Raw genomic sequence first — 13,564 nt, 5'->3', positions numbered from 1 at the left:
TTTTTTTAATATCTGGCTCTATACTTGTAGTAGCTATTCTTTTTTTTTTTTAATAAATTTTTATTAATGGTAATGGGATGACATTAATAAATCAGGGTACATATATTCAAAGAAAACATGTCTAGGTTATTTTGTCATTAAATTATGTGGTGTACCCCTCGCCCAAAGTCAGATTGTCCTCCGCCACCCTCTATCTAGTTCTCTGTGCCCCTCCCCCTCCCCCTAACTATCTCCCTCCCTCCCTCCCATGTCCTCCCTCCCCCCACCCCTGGTAACCACCACACTCTTGTCCATGTCTCTTAGTCTCATTTTTATGTTCCACCAATGTATGGAATCATGTAGTTCTTGTTTTTTTCTGATTTACTTATTTCACTCCTTATAATGTTATCAAGATCCCACCATTTTGCTGTAAATGATCTGATGTCATCATTTCTTATGGCTGAGTAGTATTCCATAGTGTATATGTGCCACATCTTCTTTATCCAGTCTTCTATTGAAGGGCTTTTTGGTTGTTTCCATGTCTTGGCCACTGTGAACAGTGCTGCAATGAACATGGGGCTACATGTGTCTTCACGTATCAATGTTTCTGAGGTTTTGGGGTATATACCCAGTAGAGGGATTGCTGGGTCATAAGGTAGTTCTATTTGCAGTTTTTTGAGGAACCACCATACTTTCCTCCATAATGGTTGTACTACTTTACAGTCCCACCAACAGTGAATGAGGGTTCCTTTTTCTCCACAGCCTCTCCAACATTTGCTATTACCCGTCTTGTTGATAATAGCTAATCTAACAGGGGTGAGGTGGTATCTCATTGTAGTTTTGATTTGCATTTCTCTAATAACTAATGAAGCTGAGCATCTTTTCATATATCTGTTGGCCATTTGTATCTCTTCCTGGGAGAAGTGTCTGTTCATGTCCTCTTCCCATTTTTTTATGGGATTGTTTGATTGTTTGTTGTTGAGTTTTATGAGTTCTTTGTAAATTTTGGATATTAGGCCCTTATCTGAGCTGTTGTTTGTAAATATCATTTCCCATTTAGTTGGCTGTCTGTTTATTTTGATATCAGTTTCTCTTGCTGAGCAAAAACTTTTTATTCTGATGTAGTCCCATTCATTTATCTTTGCCTTCACTTCTCTTGCCATTGGAGTCAAGTTCATAAAATGTTCTTTAAAACCCAGGTCCATGATTTTAGTACCTATGTCTTCTTCTATGTACTTTATTGTTTCAGGTCTTATATTTAGGTCTTTGATCCATTTTGAATTAATTTTAGTACACGGGGACAGGCTGTAGTTGAGTTTCATTCTTTTGCATGTGGCTTTCCAGTTTTCCAAACACCATTTGTTGAAGAGGCTTTCTTTTCTCCATTGTATGTTGTTGGCCCCTTTATCAAAGATTATTTGACCATATATATGTGGTTTTATTTCTGGGCTTTCTATTCTGTTCCATTGGTCTGAGTGTCTATTTTTCTGCCAATACCATGCTGTTTTGATTATCGTGGCCCTATAATATAGTTTAAAGTCAGGTATTGTAATGCCCCCAGCTTCATTCTTTTTCCTTAGGATTGTTTTGGCTATTCGGGGTTTTTTATAGTTCCATATAAATCTGATGATTTTTTGTTCCATTTCTTTAAAAAATCTCATAGGGATTTTGATGGGAATTGCATTAAATTTGTATATTGCTTTGGGTAATATGGCCATTTTGATTATATTTATTCTTCCTATCCAAGAACAAGGAATATTCTTCCATCTCATTGTATCTTTTTCGATTTCCCTTAAAATGCTTTGTAATTTTCATTATATAGGTCCTTTACATTCTTTGTTATGTTTATTCCTAGGTATTTTATTTTTTTTGTTGCAATCGTGAAGGGGATTATTTTTTTGAGTTCGTTTTCTAATATTTCATTGTTGGCATATAGAAAGGCTATGGACTTTTGTATGTTAATTTTGTATCCTGCGACCTTACTGTATTGGTTTATTGTTTCTAATAATCTTTTTGTGGAGTCCTTCGGGTTTTCGATGTATAGGATCATATCATCAGCAAAAAGTGATACCTTTACTTCTACTTTTCCGATATGGATGCCTTTTATTTCTTTGTCTTGTCTGATTGCTCTGGCCAGAACTTCTAGCACCACGTTAAATAGGAGTGGAGAGAGTGGACAACCCTGTCTTGTTCCTGATTTAAGGTAGAAAGTCCTCAGTTTTATGCCGTTTAATAGGATGTTGGCTGATGGTTTATCATATATGGCCTTTATCATGTTGAGATATTTTCCTTCTATACCCATTTTGTTGAGAGTCTTAAACATAAAATTGTGTTGTATTTTATCAAAAGCCTTTTCTGCATCTATTGATAAGATCATGTGGTTTTTGTCCTTTGTTTTGTTGATATGGTGTATTACGTTAACCGTTTTGCGTATGTTGAACCATCCTTGAGATTCTGGGATGAATCCCACTTGATCATGATGTATTATTTTTTTAATATGTTGTTGTATTCGGTTTGCCAGTATTTTGTTTAGTATTTTAGCATCTGTATTCATTAGAGATATTGGTCTGTAGTTTTCTTTCTTTGTGCCATCCTTGCCATGTTTTGGTATGAGGGTTATGTTGGCCTCATAAAATGTGTTTGGAAGTATTGCTTGCTCTTCAATTTTTTGGAAGACTTTGAGTAGAATAGGAACCAAGTCTTCTTTGAATGTTTGATAGAATTCACTAGTATAACCATCTGGGCCTGGACTTTTATTTTTGGGGAGGTTTTTAATAGTTTTTTCTATTTCCTCCCTGCTGATTGGTCTGTTTAGACTTTCTGCTTCTTCATGAGTCAGTCTAGGAAGGTTGTATTGTTCTAGGAATTTATCCATTTCTTCTAGATTGTTGTATTTGGTGGCATATAATTTTTCATAGTATTCTACAATAATTCTTTGTATATCTATGATGTCTGTGGTGATCTCTCCTCTTTCATTTTGGATTTTATTTATTTGAGTCCTGTGCCTTTTTTCTTTTTCTTTTCTTTTTTTTTTATTTACTTTTAATGGGGTGACATCAGTAAATCAAGATACATATATTCTAAGGTAATATGTCCAGGTTATCTTAAAGTTCAATTATGTTGCATACCCATCACCCAAAGTCAGATTGTCCTGTCACCCTCTATCTAGTTCTCTTTGTGCCCCTCCCCCTCCTTCTTCCCTCTCCCTCTCCCCCCTCCCCCTGTAACCACCACACTCTTGTCAATGTCTTTTGGTCTCAGTTTTATGTCCCATCTACGTATGGAAAAATGCAGTTCCTGGTATTTTCTGATTTACTTATTTTACTCCGTATAATGTTGTCAAGATCCCACCATTTTGCTATAAATGATCCGATGTCATCATTTCTTATGGCTGAGTAGTATTCCATAGTGTATATGTGCCACATCTTCTTTATCCAGTCATCTATTAATGGGTTTTTTGGTTGTTTCCATGTCCTGGCCACTGTGAACAATGCTGCAATAAACATGGGGCTGCATGTGTCTTTACAAGTCAATGTTTCTGAGTTTTTGGGGTATATACCCAGTAGAGGGATTGCTGGGTCATAAGGTAGTTCTATTTTCAGTTTTTTGAGGAACCACCATACTTTCTTCCATAATGGTTGTACTACTTTACATTCCCACCAACAGTGGATGAGGGTTCCTTTTTCTCCACAACCTCTCCAACATTTGCTATTACTTGTCTTGTTAATAATAGCTAGTCTAACAGGTGTGAGGTGATATCTCATTGCAGTTTTGATTTGCATTTCTCTAATAACTAAAGAAGATGAGCATCTTTTCGTATATCTGTTGGCCATTTGTATTTCTTCCTGGGAGAAGTGTCTGTTCATATCCTCTTCCCATTTTTTTATTGGATTGTTTGTTTGTCGTTGAGTTTTATGAGTTCTTTATATATTTTGGATATTAGGCCCTTATCTGAGCAGGTGTTTAAAAATATCATTTCCCAATTAGTTGGCTGTCTGTTTATCTTGTTATCAATTTCTCTTGCTGAACAAAAACTTCTTAGTCTGATGTAATCCCATTCATTAATTTTTGCTTTCACTTCTCTTGTCTGTGGTGTCAAATTCATAAAATGCTCTTTAAAACCCAGGTCCATGAGTTTGGTACCTATGTCTTCTTCTATATACTTTATTGTTTCAGGTCTTATGTTTAGATCTTTGATCCATTTTGAGTTAATTTTAGTACAGGGGGACAAACTGTAGTCCAGCATCATTCTTTTGCATGTAGCTTTCAAGTTTTCCCAGCACCATTTGTTGAAGAGGTTTTCTTTTCTCCATTGAGTGTTGTTGGCCCCTTTATCAAAAATTATTTGACTATATATATGTGGTTTTATTTCTGGACTTTTTATTCTGTTCCATTGGTCTGAGTGTCTATTTTTCTGCCAATACCATGTTGTTTTGATTGTTGTGGCCCTATAATATAGTTTGAAGTCAGGTATTGTAATGCCCCCAGCTTCATTCCTTTTCTTTAGGATTGCTTTGGCTATTCGGGGCTTTTTATAGTTCCATATAAATCTGATTATTTTTTGCTCCATTTCTTTAAAAAATGTCATTGGAATTTTGATGGGAATTGCATTAAATTTGTATATTGCTTTGGGTAATATGGCCATCTTGATTATATTTATTCTACCTAACCAAGAACAAGGAATATTCTTCCATCTCATAATGTCTTTTTCAATTTCCCTTAACAATGGTTTATAGTTTTCATTGTATAAGTCCTTTACATTCTTTGTTATATTTATTCCTAGGTATTTTATTTTTTTTGCAATCGTGAAGGGGATTATTCTTTTGAGTTCATTCTCAAATGTTTCATTGTTGGCATATAGAAAGGCTATTGACTTCTGTATGTTAATTTTGTATCCTGCGACCTTACTGTATTGGCTTATTTTTTCTAGAAGTCTTTTTGTGGATTCTTTGGGGTTTTCGATGTATAGGATCATATCATCAGCAAAAAGTGATACCTTTACTTCTTCTTTTCTGATATGGATGCCTTTTATTTCTTTGTCTTGTCTGATTACTGTGGCAAGAGCCTCTAGTACCACATTAAATAAGAATGGAGAGAGTAGACAATCCTGTCTTGTTCCTGATTTAAGGGGGAAAGCCTTCAGTTTAGTGCCATTTAGTATGATGTTAGCTGATGGTTTATCATATATAGCCTTTATCATGTTGAGATATTTTCCTTCTATACCCATTTTGTTGAGAGTCTTAAACATAAAATTGTGTTGTATTTTATCAAAAGCCTTTTCTGCATCTATTGATAAGATCATGTGGTTCTTGTTCTTTGTTTTGTTGATATGGTGTATTACGTTAACCGTTTTACGTATGTTGAACCATCCTTGAGATTCTGGGATGAATCCCACTTGATCATGATGTATTATCTTTTTAATATGTTGTTGTATTCGATTTGCTAGTATTTTGTTTAGTATTTTAGCATCTGTATTCATTAGAGATATTGGTCTGTAGTTTTCTTTTTTTGTGCCATCCTTGCCTGGTTTTGGTATAAGGGTTATGTTTGCCTCATAAAATGTGTTTGGAAGTATTGCTTCTTCTTCAATTTTTTGGAAGACTCTCTGTAGAATAGGAACGAAGTCTTCTTTGAAGGTTTGATAAAATTCGCTGGTATAGCCATCTGGGCCTGGACTTTTATTTTTGGGGAGGTTTTTAATGGTTTTTTCTATTTCTTCTCTACTAATAGGTCTGTTTAGGCTTTCCGCTTCTTCTTGACTCAGGGTAGGAAGGTTGTATTGTTCTAGGAATTTATCCATTTCTTCTAGGTTGTTGAATTTAGTGGCATAAAGTTTTTCATAGTATTCTACAATAATTCTTTGTATATCTACAATGTCTGTGGTGATTTCTCCTCTTTCATTTTGGATTTTGTTTATATGAGTTCTTTCTCTTTTTTCCTTGGTGAGTCTTGCCAAGGGTTTGTCAATTTTGTTGATCTTTTCAAAGAACCAGCTCCTTGTTTTATTGATTTTTTCTATAGTTTTTCTGTTCTCTATTTCATTTATTTCTGCTCTGATTTTTATTATCTCCTTTTTTCAGCTGGTTTTGGGTTGTCTTTGTTCTTCTTTTTCTAGTTCCTTAAGGTGTGAAGTTAAGTGGTTTACTTTGGCTCTCTCTTGTTTGTTCATATAGGCCTGAAGTGATATGAACTTTCCTCTTATTACTGCTTTTGCTGCATCCCAGAGATTCTGATATGTCGTATTTTCATTTTCACTTGTCTGTATATATCTTTTGATCTCTGCACTTATTTCTTCTTTGACCCATTCATTTTTTAGAAGTATGTTGTTTAGTTTCCACATTTTTGTGGGTTTTCCACCCTCTTTTTTGCAGTTGAATTCTAGTTTCAAGGCTTTATGATCAGAAAATATGCTTGGTACAATTTCAATTTTTCTAAATTTGCTGATATTGTCTTTGTGGCCCAACATATGGTCAATTCTTGAGAATGTTCCGTGTACACTAGAGAAAAATGTGTACTCTGTCGCTTTGGGATGAAGTGTCCTGTAGATGTCTATCATATCCAGGTGTTCTAGTGTTTCGTTTAAGGCCACTATATCTTTATTGATTCTCTGTTTGGATGACCGATCTAGAGCCATCAGCGGTGTATTGAGGTCTTCAAGTATGATTGTATTTTTGTTAGTTTTTGTTTTAAGGTCAATAAGTAGCTGTCTTATATATTTTGGTGCTCCTTGGTTTGGTGCATATATATTAAGGATTGTTATGTCTTCTTGATTCAACTTCCCCTTAATCATTATGAAATGACCATTTTTGTCTCTGAGTACTTTTTCTGTCTTGTAGTCAGCATTATTGATATGAGTATTGCTACGCCTGCTTTTTTTTTGGGTGTTGTTTGCTTGGAGTATTGTTTTCCAGCCTTTCACTTTGAATTTGTTTTTATCCTTGTTGCTTAGATGTGTTTCTTGTAGGCAGCATATAGTTGGATTTTCTTTTTTAATCCATTCTGCTACTCTGTGTCTTTTTATTGGTAAGTTTAATCCATTTACATTTAGTGAATTATTGACACTTGTGGGTTCCCTACTGCCATTTTATAAATTGCTTTCTGTTAGTTTTGTATCTAGTTTGATTCTTCTCTTTTGTTTTTCTATCATTTGTTTTTGTTTGTTTGTGTTCCATACTTCTTTCCTCTGTTGCTACCTTTTTTAAGTCAAGTGTTTTTGTGGTGTTTTTTTCAAGGGTGGTTACCATTAAGTAATGAAAAGGGTACCTACCATATTCATTGTAGTACCCTATCTTATAAGTATTTCTGCACTTCATCGTCCTTTGCTACTGTTAATCTCCATCCTCTCCCCCTTTTTTTTCCTTTGTTGTCACAGTTTAAGTTTGGTTTTATTGTGTTCTTGGTGGAGCTGTTACTTGTGGTGTTGTTTTCTTTTTTTCTTTGAATCTGGTTGGAAAACCCCCTTTAGTATTTCCTGGAGTGGGGGCTTTCTGTTGATAAATTCTCTCATCTTTTCTGTATTTGTGAATGTTTTTATATGTCCTTCATACTTGAAGGATAACTTTGATGGGTATAGTATTCTTGGCTGAAAGTTCCTCTCTTTCAGGGCTTTAAATATTGGGGTCCACTCTCTTCTAGCTTGTAGAGTTTCTGCTGAGAAATCTGATGATAATCTAATAGGCCTTCCTTTATATGTTGTACTCTTCTTTTCCCTGGCTGCCTTGAGAATTTTTTCTTTGTCATTGGTTTGTGTCATCTTTATTGTGATGTGCCTTGGAGTGGGTTTGTTAGGGTTAAGAAAACTCGGTGTTCTGTTTGCTTCTTGAATTTGAGGCTTTAGTTCTTTCCACAGGTTTGGGAAGTTCTCGTCTATTATTTGTTTGAGTATATTCTCCATTCCATTTTCTTTCTCTTCTCCCTCTGATATACCTATTATTCTTATGTTATTCTTTCTGATGGAGTCAGACAATTCCTGTAGGGCTTTCTCGTTTTTTATTATTTTTGAGTCTCTTTCTTCTTCTCTCTGTTGTGCCTCAAGTTGTTTGTCTTCTATTTCACTAATCCTATCTTCAATCTGGGCTGTTCTGTTAGCTAAGCTTGTTACCTCATTTTTCAGCTCGTGAATTGAGTTTTTCATTTCTGTTTGATTTGTTTTAGTAGTTTCAATTTCCTTGGTAATATATTCTTTGTGTTCATTGAGTTGTTTTCTGATCTTCCTATATTGCCTTTCTGTGTTTTCTTGTATATCTCTGAGTATTTTTAAGATTTCTATTTTAAATTCTCTGTCATTTAGCTCCAAGGCTTCCAATATGTTAAGTCTTTTCTCCATAGATTTTTCCACATCTATTTGTGTTACCTCTCTTTCTTTTGTATCCATAATATTCGATTTCTTCTTTCTTATTGGCATCTGAGGGTGGTCTTGTTGATAGCACTAATTAGAATTAATAAAGAGTAAAAAGTAAAAAAAAAAGAAAAGGTAAAACACCCCACAAAAAAAACAGTAATAAATTATTATTTCCCCCTTTTTTCTTTCTTCTCTTTCCCTCCTCTCCCCTCCTCAGGGAAATATCGTGCCTATAATGGAGGGCCTGATTTGGGGTGAAGAGTTCAAGGGGCAAAAAAAGGGAGTAGGGACCTACTAAATGCAAAAAAAAATAATAATAAAAAAATAAAAAAATAAAAGGAAGAAAATTTTAGACAAGCATAAGATGATTTGCTTGTAAGTGATGGTCAACTAAGAGATATAATGAGAGGGATAAGAGGGAACCAGAAAAAAGGACCAAAAAAAGAATAATACAGAAGAAAAAAATAAAAATAATAAGTAAAAATCTGTTGTATTAAGTGGAGCGAAGACTAAATACAATGGAGACCTTGGTTTGGGAGGACCCAAAATGCCACAAAAATAAACAAACAAGAAAAAAACAAAAACAAAAACAAAAAAGAAAAATAAAGCCAAAAAAAGCCTTGAGTCCCAAATTAACTAATTTGTTCGTGATTGAGGATTAAATGGGAGGAAAGTAAAACGAGAAAAGAAAACACGAATAGAAAGGAAAAAATAAGAAAAAGAGAAAAACGAAGGAAGAAATAAAAAAGGAAGAGAAAAAAACAAAATAAAACAAATCAAAAAAAAACAAAAGAGGAGAGAGTGAGAGTTAAGTGTTTTGGAGTATAACCTTAAAGGAGGGTGAGGATGAAGAAGAGAAATAAAATGTAACAGTTATGGGTAGTGTAGTTCAAGAAAAGGGAAGCATAAGATGGGCAGAGAATAGAAGGCCCGAGGTGGAGGAAATAAAGGCAATAAGATAGAAGAAACAAACAACAACAACAACAAAATTAGTGGAACAAGTTGTAAAGTCTGTGGATTTTTCTTGATTTTGAGAGGTTAACTTCTTCCTTTTTCTTTTCTCTCCCTCTTCCTGGTTGGTGACTCTGTACCCCAGGCTCTGCCCCTGTGTCACACTTAGGTAGGGATTTGCAGTTGATGGGATTCTATGGCAATGTCATATAATTGGCTTTAGTCTTGCTGGTAGTCAAGGCTTGTTGGCGTTTGCAGGGTCCAACAATGAGAGAGTTTGCTTTCCTGGATTCTCTCTCCTAGTCCCCCCTTCCTGAATTAGCAGCCTGGTGATCCAGCTATAAGGCTGCAACTGCTTCTGCCTGGGGAGTAAGAGGCTCAAAGAGCTGGGAAATCCCCACTCTATCCCCACTCAGCGCAAGGCTTTGGGAAAGGCTCTGGCAGTCAGGGCCTCCAGTGTAATCAGGCGGAGGTGGGAGTCAATTGTTGTCAAGGTGACTGTTCAGCGCCTAGCATTCAGTTGGACCTCTCAATCCAGGCTTTCCACACTTTGTAGCCTGTTTTGGCTGGGAAGAAGAGGCACCAGTCTCTGCTTGCGACTAGTGTAGTATAGATCTTATTATCTGCCAAGTCCCTCTTGTTAGCGTTCATCCCTGAATATGGAGGCTCTATCAATCAGAAGTTGCCCCCGCCCCTTTAGCGAGGGGCACTAAAAAATATCATGCCTCTTGTCTTGGGTCGCTGAACTGAGAGAGATCTTATCAATTAAAACCAAGGGTGCGCAGATTTCATGGGTTAAGCTAATTTCAGTGATTGGGTTGCAGCTGTGCTCCCAAAGGTATTTTAGGCTGCCTGTGTGCGCCCCTCCCCCAATGCTTGATTGTTAGCTTGAATGGGTGGGTGAGGTGCCCCGCCCACGGAGAGAATCTCCCAAGTAGAATACCACCCTTGTGCCTCTCCCGCTCGCCCTGCCGCTGGCGGCTGAATTGCACCAGGTGTAGGATAATGGGGCACCCTGGGTGTGCGGGCCAGTAAGGCGCTCTGGGTGTGTGGAATGCCCAGGGCACACGCGCGAATGAGGTGCTCCGGGCACCGGTGGCTGGCAACTCTCACTCGCAGTGCGCGGACCGCTGGGAACGTTAGCGGTGCTCGCTCTGCATCCAGACCGGGCGCGCGCCAGCGGCTGTTCGCTGCTCCCGAGTGTGGGCGGTGCTCGCTCTGCAACCGGACCGGGCACTCCGGTGGCTGCTCGCGCTCCGGAGTGTGGGCAGTGCTCGCTCTGCAACCGTACCGGGCGCACGCCCGTGGCTGCTCGTGGCTCCCGAGTGTGGGCTGACTCACCACAGGCGCACTCCCTTGCGGCTTGAATGAACGTTGCTGCGGTAGCTTCCTCCACACCCTCGTCTCTCAGATTCAAATGATAACAGTCCTTTCACTTTCATTTTGTGTGGAACTCCGGAATGCTCCGAGGATAAATTTTTCTGTTTCTAGTTGATAAATTTGTTGTGATTTAGTGGAGATCTGTCGGACGCGCTGCTCACGGCGCCATTTCCGTGACGTCACTCTGTAGTAGCTCATAAAATAACTTTTACTAGAAGGCTCAGATCACAGAATAAAAGATGAAGGGTGGATTAGTTCACATTCCATACTAATATACATTGTTTATGCTTTCCTTAAATTAATAACAAAAAACCCATAAAACCTCAGAAGTAGTTTGCTGCTAATACACTTCTCACAAAAATTAGGGGATCATAAAACATGCAGATATTCTAGTACTTTCAGCCTTTTTCTTTCTTTTTTTTAAAGTGAGATGGATAGATAGAGACAGGAACAGAGAGAGATGAGAAGCATCAATTATTATTATTTTTTTGTTGCAAAACCTTAGTTTTTCATTGATTGCTTTCTCTTATGTGCCTTGACCATGGGGCTACAGCAGACTGAGTAACCTCTTGCTTGAGCTAGTGACCTTGGGTCCAAGCTGGTGAGCTTTGCTCAAACCAGATAAGCCCACACTCAAGCTGGCGACTTTAGGGTCTTAAACCTGGGTCATTTGCATCCCAGTTTGATGCTTTATTTATTGCACCATTGCCTAGTCATGCACTTTCAGCCTTTTGTATAGTGCAATGTAGTGGAATAATCCATTGCATGGCCTTGGATGGGAACACAGCCAACAAGAAAAGAATGTTTTGCCAAGAGAATTGTTTTGTGACTTGAAGGCAGGTCACTGAAACAGGTCTATGTGACTGAAGGCAGTTGCTGGGCTTTTCTCAGTAAAACATTCTCATAAGATTTCTGTACTTTCCAAGGTTATCCCTTGAGATAAGGAGAGGAATGTTGTGGGAACCATAGAAGCAATAGTAACTAATGCCTTCTGATATTATGTTGTTACTAAACTATCTTGCAAGTGCACTCCATATATCTTTAAGTAAAAGTTACGCTTGATGTTATGCCAATTACTCAGTAAACAAGCTTTTTGAAGTCTTGTGAATAAAAATAAGACACAGTGCGAACTCGGGGCCATTTGCCTGCACAAGCAGTCGTCCTTTGCTAGTCCTTGATGATTTTGTCTGTTGATCTCTCTCTCTGCACCCCCAACTCACAAAAACATTTGGTGCCCATTATTAATAGCTTATAAAAATAATGCTGAACTTTCAGTCATCCTTAAAAATGCTTCTGAAACCTTAAATCAGTGTAGTTTGATTGTAGTTAAAGACAAAATTCAAACATCCTGTCCTATTAACATTATTACTGATTCACAATATGTAGAACATACAATTAAACTTATAGAAACTTATATTTCAAATAATAGTTCTAGATTGCACAAATTGTTTCAAGAGTTACAACTTTTTTTGTAGGAATAAAATTTGCCTATCTATATAACTCACATTTGTTCTCATACAGCTTTACCAGGACCTATGTCTACTACAGATAATGATGTTGATCAATTACTCATTAGGTCAATAAAAATAGCTACTAAGTTTTATACAAAGACTCATACAAATAAAAAAGATTTAATGCAAAAAATTAAAATAACCTGGTGAGAAGCTCAGAATATTGTTAGAAACTGTCCTCAGTATAGTATTATAAATGCTCCTCCATTACCGAGAGGAATGAATCCTAGAGGGCAACACAGTAATAACCTGTAGCAAATAGATATTGGTCATATTTCTTCTTTTAAAAAACTATCTTATGTACGGTTTTATTAATATTTATTCTTCCTTTTGATAGGCCACACCTTTGCCTAGAGAAAAGACTAATTGTGTCATTCAACATCTTATTGAAGTTTTTAATGTTATAGGCATTTCTAAAGCAATTAAAACTGACAATAGTCCTGCCTATACATCTACTAAATTTCAACAATTCTTAGCATTTTAGAATATTAAATATACTACTAGAATTCCATATAATCCACAAGAACAAGTGATTATTGAACATAGTAATTGCACTCTGAAAAATATGTTACTTAAACAAAAGGGGGGAGAAGAAAGGAGATTATTACCTAGAATTATGTTACACAAAGCTTTATTTACTTTAAATTTCTTAAATACAGGAGAAGATAATTTGACTGCTGCAGACATTAGATGAAATGTAACAGTTCTAAGATTAATCAACCTATACATTATAAAAGTGAGTTGAATCAATAGGTACCTAGTGTAGTGCAACATTGGGGAAGAGGGTTTGCTTGTGTCATTGCAGAATCCGGTGAAGTCCTTTGGAGTCCTGCTCGCAGAATTAAACTAACAACATGAATAAGAACAATAGATTTTTTCCATATCTGCCCATTGCTGAGATGGAAGAAATGAATTTCAAAAGAAGAATCTTAAAGGTGCTGCTGCTTGGTATTGAAAAGGCTAAAATACCAAGTTGGGTTCAACTTAAAAAGCTGATCTTTAATGGTAAAAATATGCTACAAGCTACTAGAAAAAAAATGCTACTAACCTGTTTTTAGCAATGATTGCTTTGGTAACAATTCCGGTAAGTAGAGCTGAAAATTTTAGTTATTAGGCATATGTTCCTAATCCTCCATTAAGTAGAGCTATTCATTAGGAAAATAGTGCCTTTCCTATTTTTGTTAATGACTCTAATTGGCTTCTAGGATCTTTTAATTTTAGAGGTCCCTTAGCAGCTTCGAAATAAGGCAGAAAATTAGAAAATCATACAGCAGGAGTTGAGGAATTACCTATATGTATAGGACATGAGCCACATTGTTTAAACATAGAAGCTCAAGCTTGGCTCTCTATTGTCAAAGATAACAGTAAAGGAGATGAAAAAAAAAACATTTGTTACAAGGAT

The sequence above is a fragment of the Saccopteryx bilineata genome, chromosome X (genome assembly GCF_036850765.1).
Source record: "Saccopteryx bilineata isolate mSacBil1 chromosome X, mSacBil1_pri_phased_curated, whole genome shotgun sequence".
NCBI classification, from domain to species: domain Eukaryota; kingdom Metazoa; phylum Chordata; class Mammalia; order Chiroptera; family Emballonuridae; genus Saccopteryx; species Saccopteryx bilineata.
Note: the sequence above shows the minus strand (reverse complement) of the source record.